At 46.7% G+C, this 11,214-nt stretch overlaps 1 protein-coding gene across 1 annotated transcript in view; it reads right to left on the bottom strand.

The window, feature by feature from the left end:
• sema4c (sema domain, immunoglobulin domain (Ig), transmembrane domain (TM) and short cytoplasmic domain, (semaphorin) 4C) overlaps positions 1-7,839 on the bottom strand; it is a 47,030-nt gene extending 39,191 nt beyond the window's left edge. The window contains exon 1 of the mRNA XM_076269868.1: positions 7,331-7,839. The gene's annotated coding sequence lies outside the window, so the exon portion shown is untranslated. The remainder of the gene's footprint in view (positions 1-7,330) is intronic.
• Between the last annotated feature and the right edge of the window lie 3,375 nt (positions 7,840-11,214).

Raw genomic sequence — 11,214 nt, 5'->3', positions numbered from 1 at the left:
GACAGGAGAGGGAAAAGAGCGACGGAAAAGCAGGGAGACGCGATGGAACGGAACAAGACGCAACGGGAGAGATGGAGGGGAGTGAGCGCGGAGACGCATCCTTCTCCGTCTCAGCATTTCTCCTCTCCCGGTCCTCCTCCATTACTCCTCTCCTCTCCTCAAAGAGACACTTTATTGATTCCGTGACGCGTGGACACACCAGGTTTAAGAGGTGCTATGGGGTGTGTGTGTGTGTATGTGTGGGTGCCAGACAAAAGCATCTCTTCCCACTGGCTGCAACAGCCCTCAAAAAGGGACTCTACCAGAACAACAGCGCCATAGTAAAGCTAGTTTGCCCTTCTCTGGCTGCTCTTTCCCTCTCTCTCTCTCTCTCTCCCTCTCTCTCTTTTTGTACGGGACTTTGCTTAATAGGCACAAAAATAAGCTTCTAGATAAACTGTTCCATATGCTGCTAGTGAGTTAGAGTGTGTGTGTGTGTGTGTGAGAGAGAGAGAGAGAGAGAGAGAGAGAGAGAGGGAGGGAGGAAGAGAGGGAGGAGGGGAGATGTGAAAGGGGCAAGAGGAGAGGGAGAAAAAAAGCAGCCGGCACGTGGAGGAGGTCTATTACAAACACACAAGGGCACGCGAGGGGATTGAGTGTAGAGAGAAACTTTCAGGGGGAAAGAGAGAGAGAGGCAGAGGGAAGGAGAGAGAAAGAGAGAGGGAGAGAGAGCCCTTTGGAGACAGAGAGGCTGGAGGATTTCACTGTGTGTAGGGTCCTGCCTTATCTCTGTTAGGTTGAGGGCTTCGGTGTATAGTCCCCTCTTTCTCTCACTCTCTTTCTCTTTCTTTTTTCCCTCTGTTCATCTCCTTTTTCTGCTTGTCTGCCTCTCTCTCTCTCTCTCTCTCTCTCTCTCCGTCTGAGACAGACAGAATGCAGTGGGCTGGAAATAAATCAACGGGGGGTCTGGCGAGTGCAGCCGGCGAGGGTCAGAGGTCGCGCAGAGGGGTGCTGTGGTGCGGCGCAGTGGGGTGGGGTTGAAAACAGGCGCTCTTATGGGCCTGGCCCTAACCATGCCACCAGCCCAACGGACCAGCAACAGGCCCGCCATTGTGCACCACCCAGCCCTGACAGGGCTCCTGCTAATGGTGCCAGAGCTACACGCAGGCAGTTTAGCCTCCCACTGGGCCAAACAGATGAAGAACCACACAGAGAGAGAGAGAGAGAGAGAGAGAGAGAGAGAGAGAGAGAGAGAGAGAGAGAGAGAGAGAGACACTCAGATGGAGGGGAATGATGTAGGGATAAATGGATCATATGATGGGAAAGAGAGGAAAGAAAAGGCAGAAGATTGATACTTAGATTAATTGATACATGTATAGATAAGTTAGATTAGTTGACTGATTGATTGAGAATTTCAAAATCCACATCGAACAGACAGATCTATAAAGAACATGTGAAGAACAGAATAGAGAATGGTGCAAAGAGAAAAAGATCAAAGGATATGGGAAAAAGAATAGAAAGAAAGGGAGAAAAGGGAAAAAAAGACGGGCTAAGCTCCACCCAGGAAGCATGTTGTCTGAACCCAGTGGTGGTGGTGGAGGCTGTGCTAGCGTTCAGGTTTCTCAAGGACGAGGCAGAGAGGAAGTTTTCAGCCCGCGTCTCTGTCCCCAGGGTGCGGGCATTAGCTCGCTTTAAGGCCACCTCCTCTTCCCCCTCCCACTGGATCCACTCCAGTGCTCACTACCCCTGCGGCTAGCTGGCGCTCCGTTTATTGTTGTGCTTTTGCTTAATTTTTGCACACACTGTGAGCGTGTGTGTGTGTGTGTGTGTGTGTGTGTGTGTGTGTGTGTGTGTGTGTGTGTGTATGTATGTGTGTAGGTATGTCTTGCTTGAATTTGATAATGTGATGTGTGACCACATGCTTTGTGTATGTGTTTTTATACATGAATATGCATGGGTTTGCATTCATTTGTCACACTGTCTATGCACTATGAATATGTGTTACTTTGTAGTGTATGTTTATAAGTTCTCTTTTATGTGTGTGTGTGTGTGTGTGTGTGTGTGTGTGTGTGTGTGTGTTGGTGGATGCCTGCAGCGTTTCCTGCCCGTATCAGCCGGGCAGCATAGTCACACGGGAAGGCTCTGTGTGTGTGTGTGTGTGTGTGTGTGTGTGCGTGTGTGTGTGTGTGCTTGCGTGAGGGAAACAAAGCCAAGAAAAAGGCTCTAATAAAAACAAACGGTGACGCTCAGCTGGGGAGAGCACGCTGGCCTCCCGCTGTTCATCCACACGCACTGGCCACCGCAGCAGACCAGCCTCTGCAGACTCCACCAGAGAAACCATGTAGCGTGAACGCTGTCAAACACACACACACACACACACACACACTCAAAAAGAGACAAAACAGAAAAAAAAACACGCACACAAGCAACCAGAAACACACACACATACTCTCTCTCAAACACACAAACAGAGATGAGACGCTTTGTGAGGATACTAACTACACCAACAAGACTAGCACTTTTTAACAAAAACGTCTACAAAAGAAATGAAGAGGCTCTCTGAGCTTCTCCTCAGATATCACAAATTAAGTGTATGATGTCTGCCGTGTCTGGAATGTACTAATTAAGCTGATGTTCGATAAATAATCAGAACCTAATTAGAGCGACACATCTGTTAAGGACGGGAAAGGAAACACTTTTTCCTTGCCTGAAAAAAGGCGCCCGGGCACACAGCATTTTCAGCTGCTCCAAACTCTGTGTTTTTTGAGTAAACACGCTCTCACATAGAGACTTATTGGCGTACTACTCACACAAAAGGAAATCATTGGCCAACCAATTTAATTCAATCCAGGTTTCACCTGCTGCAGCAAGGCAAGAGCGGCAAATGCACAAAATCAAAAAGGCTGACCCGGTTTTCGGGCAGGGAGAGGCACGTCTCTGGCTCCGGAGGTAACCAAGCATTTCCCAAAACGGGACAAACACTGACACAGCCAGACCGGCACACACAACACACACCTCTGTTAACATGCATTACTGATTGCTTCTTTTCATGAATACCTTTTCACATTGTGCTGTTGTTCTGCAATTGGCTTTGATTCCCACATCACAACTATGTAGGCTATTGAGTAAACAAAAGTCATAGAAATAAATATCTGCTCGGCTTGGCAGCATATGTGCATAGTGGGCAAACACACCCACACACAGGTAAACACTTCCACCAATAATCGACACAAACTACAACACATGCATCGGTCTTCTTGTTTGTGTACATCCTCATCCACACACACACACACACACACACACACACACACACACAAATACACTCACAGTTGAAGAAATCACTACACACCAGCCTTGGGGGTGGGGGGTGCAGCCGAGCAGCAGATGGTCGATACTAGTAACAAGCAGGCGGGTGGGCAGGCAGCCTCCACCTTTCCACTGCTCTATATTTTCCATATGCGAGCCGCGCATGTGACAACCGCCAGCCGCATCAGATAGACTGACTAACGGGACTCATTTCAGGCAGGGGTGATTGTTTCCACGCCTCGACGCTCTGCCTGAAAGCCTCCGGGTGTTTGGGGCGACCCCAGGAGACAGCGCTAACACTGTGGGGAGCACACTCCCTCTATGCAGGCAGAGCAAATAAGAGTCGGGAATGGAACCGGCGTGTACCGGGAAAACACCTGGTTCCTCGCAGAGAAAAGGGTTCCATGGAACCGGTGTGTGTGTGTGTGTGTGTGTGTGTGTAAATGTGTGTGTGTGTGTGTGTGTGTGTGTGTGTGTGTGTGTGTGTGTGTGTGTGTGTGTGTGGGCACGTGAGGGGGAGGTGGAAGAGGGGGTCATGCATGGGTGGGTGCAATGCTGCATGTGTCAGTCAGCTGTAGGGAATACATCCACACTTCACAGCACTCTGTCGATGTGCGATTGGGTGCATTTGTGCGTGCATGTGTGTGTGTGTGTGTGCATGTGTGTGTGTATGTCTACTTCTCCCTCTCTGGTTCACAGCTGCGCACACATTGCAGCCTCCCTCCAGCACACGTGCACACAGACAGACCTCGGGGAGGATGTGCCAAACGGTGGACACAGCTACCCCCTGACCATCATCTCCCCCTCTCCCCTCAACCCCACAACCCCTCAGATCTGCCCCTCCACCTCCCCTCTTAAAACCACTCAGGCCTCTCTGCACCCCACCTCTCAGACCAGACACCCTGCTGGGGCCATCCTCCGCCCCATCACCCTGCTGGCTCAAAACACACACACATATAAACACACACACACACACACACACACACACACACACACACACACACACAGACCAGATGACCCATCTGCTGGAGATCCTTTGCACACACACACACACCTATGGCTAACTGCAAAACATCAGGCTCAGACCCCTAACAGTCAAGCTGGTGGACGTGCAAAGGACCTGATGGAAGACTAGCTCCCTCATTACACACAGAGATGTGGAGAGGGAGAGAGAGGAGAGCAGGAGAAAAGAGAAACAGACACAGAGAAACAGAGAGAGAGAAAGAGGGAGAGAGGAGAGAGAGCAGGAGGAAAGAGAAACAGACACAGAGAAACAGAGAGAGAGAAAGAGGGAGAGAGAAAGAGGGAGAGAGGAGAGAGAGCAGGAGGAAAGAGAAACAGACACAGATAAACAGAGAGAGAGAAAGAGAGAGAGAGAAAGAGGGAGAGAGGAGAGAGAGCAGGAGGAAAGAGAAACAGACACAGAGAAAGAGAGAGAGAGAAAGAGAGAGAGAGAAAGAGGGAGAGAGGAGAAAGAGCAGGAGGAAAGAGAAACAGAGAGAGAGAGACAGACAAAGAGAAAGAGAGAGAGAGAACAAGGGAGAGAGGAGAGAGAGCAGGAGGAAAGAGAAACAGAGAGAGCGAGAGACAGACACAGAGAAAGAGAGAGAGAGAGAGAAAGAGGGAGAGAGGAGAGAGAGCAGGAGGAAAGAGAGAGAGAGAGAGAGAGAGAGAGAGGAGAGCAGGTAGGAAAGAAACAAAGGGAGAAAGAGAGAGAGAGAGAGAGAGAGAGAGAGATGGGAGAGACAGGGAGAGGGAAATGGAGAGGAACCAGGAGAGGGAGGTGATAAGCTGAGAAAAATGAATTACAGCTGGGCGAGAGAGATGGAGAGCGTCTGGGAGAACTGGAGAGGTGAGACATGAGGAGAGTGAGAGAGGGGGACTGAGAGGAAGGACAAAGAGATGGAGGGAGAAGGACTGGGAGAGATAGCAACAGAGAGAAAAAGAGAGAGAAAGAGAGGGGGAGTGAGAGAGCACGATAAGCATGATGTCATCCAGGCACTCTGTTAATATAATGCTGTATCACTGGCTGGCTCTTGGTCAGGCTCTAATTATGTGTCAAGCATTGAGAAATCCTCCAACCCACCACATGCATGTGTGCACGCACACACACACACACACACACACACACAGGCAGTTGGGTGTGAACATAGTACATGCATGCACCACCACTCACTGAGATAACGTGAACATGAACGTCATACAGACTTGCATGAGCTCAGCGTGGGCCAGGCAGGCACCGAGAGAGCCAGCGCAGCAGGTGATTCGCTTCCCCACAGTGGATGATGATGGCAGCACACAGATATTCACCATAGTGACTATCTGAGCGTGCCCGGGCCAATGTGAAACGCGTGTAGTGCGGCCCTGGCGTGGCCAGAGACTGCTGCAGATGAGAGCTAACATCTGCTCCCCGAGCTTCGCGAAGGGGGTGGGGGGTCAGCATTTCTCCAGCAGCTGCCCCGTGTGTGTGATGTCATGTCATGGGTGCCCCTCCGTGTGAGCCATGCTGACCTCATCCAGCCATTCCGGTGAATGACGGGACTGGAGATGGAAGTGATGGTGGGTGTATGGGATGGAGATGGAGGATGGAGACACATCCACATTGTGAGGGGCTGCCAATAAACCTTCCCCCGTATGTGTGTGTGTGTGTGTGTGTGTGTGTGTGTGTGCTAGCTGTCTACTTTGGTGCGAGGAAGGATGTGGCCCTATTGTGCTTGAGACAATGAAGAGATCAACCTCAGCAGGAGCCACATTTGACTCTCAATGGACAGTTTCACATGTGGGCAGAGGAGCTGAGAGTGTGGGCCGTCGCTGTCAACTTCCTCACACACACACACACCCGCACCCTCAAAGTGCCTACTGTCCACTGCACATCCTCACAGGAAGACCACATTAATGGAGAGGTTAGCCTGATTAGATTGCATTGTGAAATCGGAAGATTGAGTCTAGTCACAGGAACTTTTCCGATATCATTTGTGTCTACTTAACACATGCCAACTTTAGCTCACAGACAGATGCTTGCGCGAGTGCACACACACACACACACTCAGAAGCATACATCAACAAAATTAGAAACAGACATATGCACAATTCCCACAAGGAGATGGATGCTGAGCTTAGAAATAGCTGTTTGTGTACAACATTCCCAGGCACTCTCACAAAATGACCCATGTCCATTTCTCTGAGCGTCAGTCCAGTCCATTCTGCTTGTCTCTCTCCACTGGTCACGCTGTAATTACTGTAATCACCCAGCTGCAGCTAATACTTATTTCATTACCGTTTGAAGAAAGCTAAAAAGAAAACACGCAGTGTTTTTCACTGAAGTCGCCTTGAGCAGAATAAGCCTACCATTTTATCAGCGACAGAATTCACAGTTCGTGTAATACTTCAATCAAAAGGGCCTTTAAATAGTCTGAGCGTCCAAATATATGTAATTTTGTCTATGGAGGGGGGAAATCTCCTAAACGACAAGGCAGGTGGTCTGTGTCATACTGACAGTTGCAAGTCACATAGGCCTACATGTTAATTGAACGAATGTGTGCTGGAAAACAAAATGTATAATTTGCTGTAACGTGGCACACGTATTTAAAGCAATAGTCAGCCCTTGCGTTTTGTAGGACTAAAACGCGAAAAGAAAAGCATCACCTCCCCTTGTAGACACTTTTGACGTCCAACCGAGTCACCGCTATTTACATGGTCAGTGTATTTTTTAAACGTCGGCGAGTAGTTCTGATTTGCTTCCAACAAACCGCAGTGCGCTACGTTTTAGGCCACATAAGCAAATTAAGATAAACTTTCATCCCGATAAATCTGACAACTTAAAACAGGGCTTTGCAATGGAAAAACTGGACAAAAACTTTGCGAAACCAAACCGCTTTGCAACAGTTGGGGGATCAACAACCGACTGACGAGGCTGCAAAATAGTCAGATGGTTTCTTCATCGCCTCGTCCCGTTTTTCGGTCAATTGAAAAACAAATTATCATCGACTAATTATTTCACATAACATCAAACTAGCGCTACAACAGTTAATGACAACAAGCTTACCTTAGTGAAGGTAGTATCTAGTACGGTGCCCCCTCGCAGTAGTAACAATGTAATATTCAGGCTGTGAAGTCTTTTAGCACAACCGATTCCGTAAAGCACGGAATATTGGAACGCAACCTTTCGTCGAGCCTAGTTAAGTCCAAGCTGGAATAACACCTTCATTGATCAGAGTTTCCACATTTTCGAGCATAAAAAGCATTTAGTCATAGCGTCTTTGTCTCCCCATGTTTTCTTTCCAAACAACGAGAAAACGAGAAAGATGCTGGTGTCAGTTTACATAGCAGAACTCTGTCAGTTCACTCCCCTCGCCAGGTTTTGCCGCTGGAGAGCGCATAAAGGATGAACGTAGCATATGATCCAGATTGACTTTTAACATTTACACGCGGTCCGTATCTCCAAAGTCCCGGTGCGTTAGAATGATTAAACGCAAATTTAAAAAAACGACAGAATACGGCTGTAGCTGTGACGCTGGCTTGGCGTGGCGCTGGAGAGCCTGTGAAATGTAAGACCACTACTTTCGTTACACTGCAGTGAGCTGCACTCCCCTTGATGAGTATCGCTGTGCGAACTAGGGCCAGACCAATACAAAGACATATCCCCGCCCATACCCCTGTCCGGTACCGGGCAACGGGTGCAATCTGATTATCTATGATTTAATTTCATGAGATTGCATAATTTCAATAATGGTGATGTCAATAACAACACTGACATTACCTATTCTGTTAACAGCGATCACATTGAACATATCGCCTTGCAATATATTTTATCAAAGGTATGCTAATTTAAAAACTAGCGTTTTTCATGGTGATATAAATTAGGCTACATCCACATATAGAAACCCTCAGCCTGCTGAAACACAAGTAAACAAACACAATGTAGAATTATAATGCAGGATGAAAGATTATGTGGGAGACATCCACTCTTTAAATAATCCTTTAAGATTCCAGTACAGTTGGATTAAAAAGGATTGGTGCAAAAAAATTAAACTCTTGACCATGATTGTCTTGTTTTTGCAAGACCACTGTTTAAAATTCATATGAACCATTAATGCTGGTAATGAAACTATAGGCTACATAATATTTTGTAGCAAGCTGATTATTCCAAGATGATATGATGTTTTTTCCTGATAAACCCGTAGTAATTCAGGGGAGTGACCTATATTATTTATGATCAAAACAATATTGAAGTCTGAGCAGACAAGAGTTGTTTGCAACAGAAATGTCTTTTGTTCCTCCTTAATGCGACTAATCCACCTAATCAGATAAAATGAACATTGCCTAGGTGTTTCTTTAGATATCACGCTCCAATTGCACATTAATTTTTCACGGATTAACATCTTAGGCTGCAAACATCACTTTAAAAAAACAGCATGCGCATCTGTTCTTGCCTGTACAACACTAGCATCCACAATGAACTGCACAGTCCAGGGTCAAAGGAGAATGAGAAAACCTCCACTGTGATGTACAGTCTTGGTCCAGTTCCAACCACAAAATGTAAATGAGAGTTAATGGCCAAGACAAATGAAAGCAAGCTCCTGTGCACTACTGTCCAATGTGCCCCTGACAGATTCAACGGGGACATCTTTTAAAGGTTCCCAATTATACCCAAGAATGGCGAAATTATCTCCATTTGCCAATTAGGTAAATACTAATTATAATTCAGTGGTTGAATGCCTCTCTGGAGCTGAAGCAGGGCCTAGTACAAGCCCTTGTCAGCCAAGGTGAAGTACGAGAACAAAACATTCTTGAAGGAGTGTTGTGTAGAGGATTGCATGAATTTTTGGATAGAGCAGTCATACAGAGGTTCTTCAATGCGATTATAAATAAGACAGTAACACACTATGGATTAAAACAATGCAGTATGTTACGTAAAATATCATGGTAAATTGCCCATTAAATTCTGTTCAAAACCTTTCATAAAAGCACAATAGGAAAATGGGTGCCACTGTTGGTCTGTTTTTCAAGTTCATTTTATGAAAAATAAACAACAGCTTTAGGATTTTCTACAACATAAGAAGTTACATATTATCAAATGATCACTGGGTATTTCAAGTAATCATTTGTTGGATAAGCCGGCAGTAGACATCACCGCTACAAGCACAAATAGTGCTGTTTTAAGTCGGTGCTTGTCCGATTACTGCCTGCCAATGCTGCAAAGTAAGCAAATTGATCAGACTAAGCCTCCTATGCTCCTGATGCTCACCCTCAAGCTGAAAAAGATCAACACAAGATCAGCGTTCACACCCCACCCCAAACACACACACACACACACACATGCACACACTCAGCCCCCCAAGCCTGGAACATTACACTGGCAGTAAACATCTCCACTGCCTAAACAGAGTAATCATCGGGCATCCCTGGGAAAATGCCGCCCTGAAAGTGTCTGGTCTTAGACACAACAAACCAAACAATGGTGATGGCTGAAGGATTCATTTTGTAAGCGATTCAATGGTTAGCGGGATGGAGAGCGTTTGGCTCAGCAGAGGGAATGATGCCTGGATTAACGTGCCCATTGCACAAATCAGGTCAGTCTTCCCTGCAACAACAGGGGGATTTGAGTTTTATTGATGGGAGCTAAACCTTGAAGAGATTCACTTTTTTAAGCAAGACAAAACATCCCTGGATGGAAGATCCCCTTACTTGAAATGCAGAATCACAGTTTCGGTGGAATTTACCTTCTCGTTTTTTTTTTCATCTTGAGGCCAACATGGGGGGGGGGGTTTCAATCAAGGTTGAGAGTGAGTCATGCTCCAGCTCGCCTGCCGAATGTGGCACAGGAGTCTGACAAATGTGGAAACTAGGCCAGGACTCAGAGGTAGGGTAAGACTCATTATAACAAAGTTCAAAGGTCACGTCCCAGGTGTGAGACAGGCTGCAGGTATAACACCAGTGCTATGGCTGGCTCCTTTCCCACTGCAGTCTTTACCACACAAAAGACACAGGGGCCGTAGAAACAAAACAACAACAAAAAAACAGAACAGCGAGACGAAGTGAGTGAGGAAAGAGAGAGAGAGATACGGCAAATAAACAAATGTGCATCCAAACAGTGTCTCATTACAAATCACAGAGCATAATTGGTGAGCATTGGGACACATGCACGTGTTGGACTGCATTCTGCATGAGGAAATTCATTTGGCATGACAGCCAGGTTATACAACGATCCGCTTATTGAAGGCTACAAGCTGATTTTGTTGTATCTTTGTGTTTCTGTTTAGTTTTTTTTTCCCTTCCTCATGTTTGCCACTTTGTTTCTCCTGGTATTATAAATGTAAATGAATTGGCACAGCACTTAGGGCTGGGTGGTGTGTGTGTGTGTGTGTGTGGGGGGGGTTACACTGGCGAGCTGGCAGCTTGCTGGCTTAACCTCAGGGTTAGAGGAGGCAACTGCTGCATTTGTAGAAAATCAAAGCCTATTCCCCTATGGGTTAGCAAGCTCATATCTTTTGATAAAAATCAATCTGCTTTGACCAACCTCCCCACCCCCACCTCTGGCAGACAAGGATTTTAAATTAAAGAGGTACTCTTATTTTGGAATATAAGGAGGATGGGTTTCTTGCACTGACCTGAAATGTAGATACATTCCTGAACACGTCCCGATGTAACAAGACATGGGCCGAAATGATTTGAAATGATAAATGAGATTGAGTGCTGATATAATGAAGCTCGTGGATACCGGTCGTCTCAACAGAATCATCGTTTCCACTTCAATAGGACTTGCTGCAACATTAGCTCTGTGACAGCAACCTGTCTGCTTAAATGATGAGCTGTCACATTGCATTACATTTATATTCCACGTGTAAACAGTCAAAGAACCCGCCTAGAGGGAAGGAGGGGTGGGGTTGGGGGGGGGGGGGCACCCGAAAAAGCACCCGAAAAAATCTT

This window comes from Alosa pseudoharengus, unplaced genomic scaffold (assembly GCF_046254945.1).
Source record: "Alosa pseudoharengus isolate Yale_2024_CS ecotype anadromous, Long Island Sound unplaced genomic scaffold, YU_APseudo_1.1 YU_APseudo_1.1_scf_6, whole genome shotgun sequence".
NCBI lineage: Eukaryota > Metazoa > Chordata > Actinopteri > Clupeiformes > Clupeidae > Alosa > Alosa pseudoharengus.
Note: the sequence above shows the minus strand (reverse complement) of the source record. Positions and strands in the feature narration are given on the sequence as shown.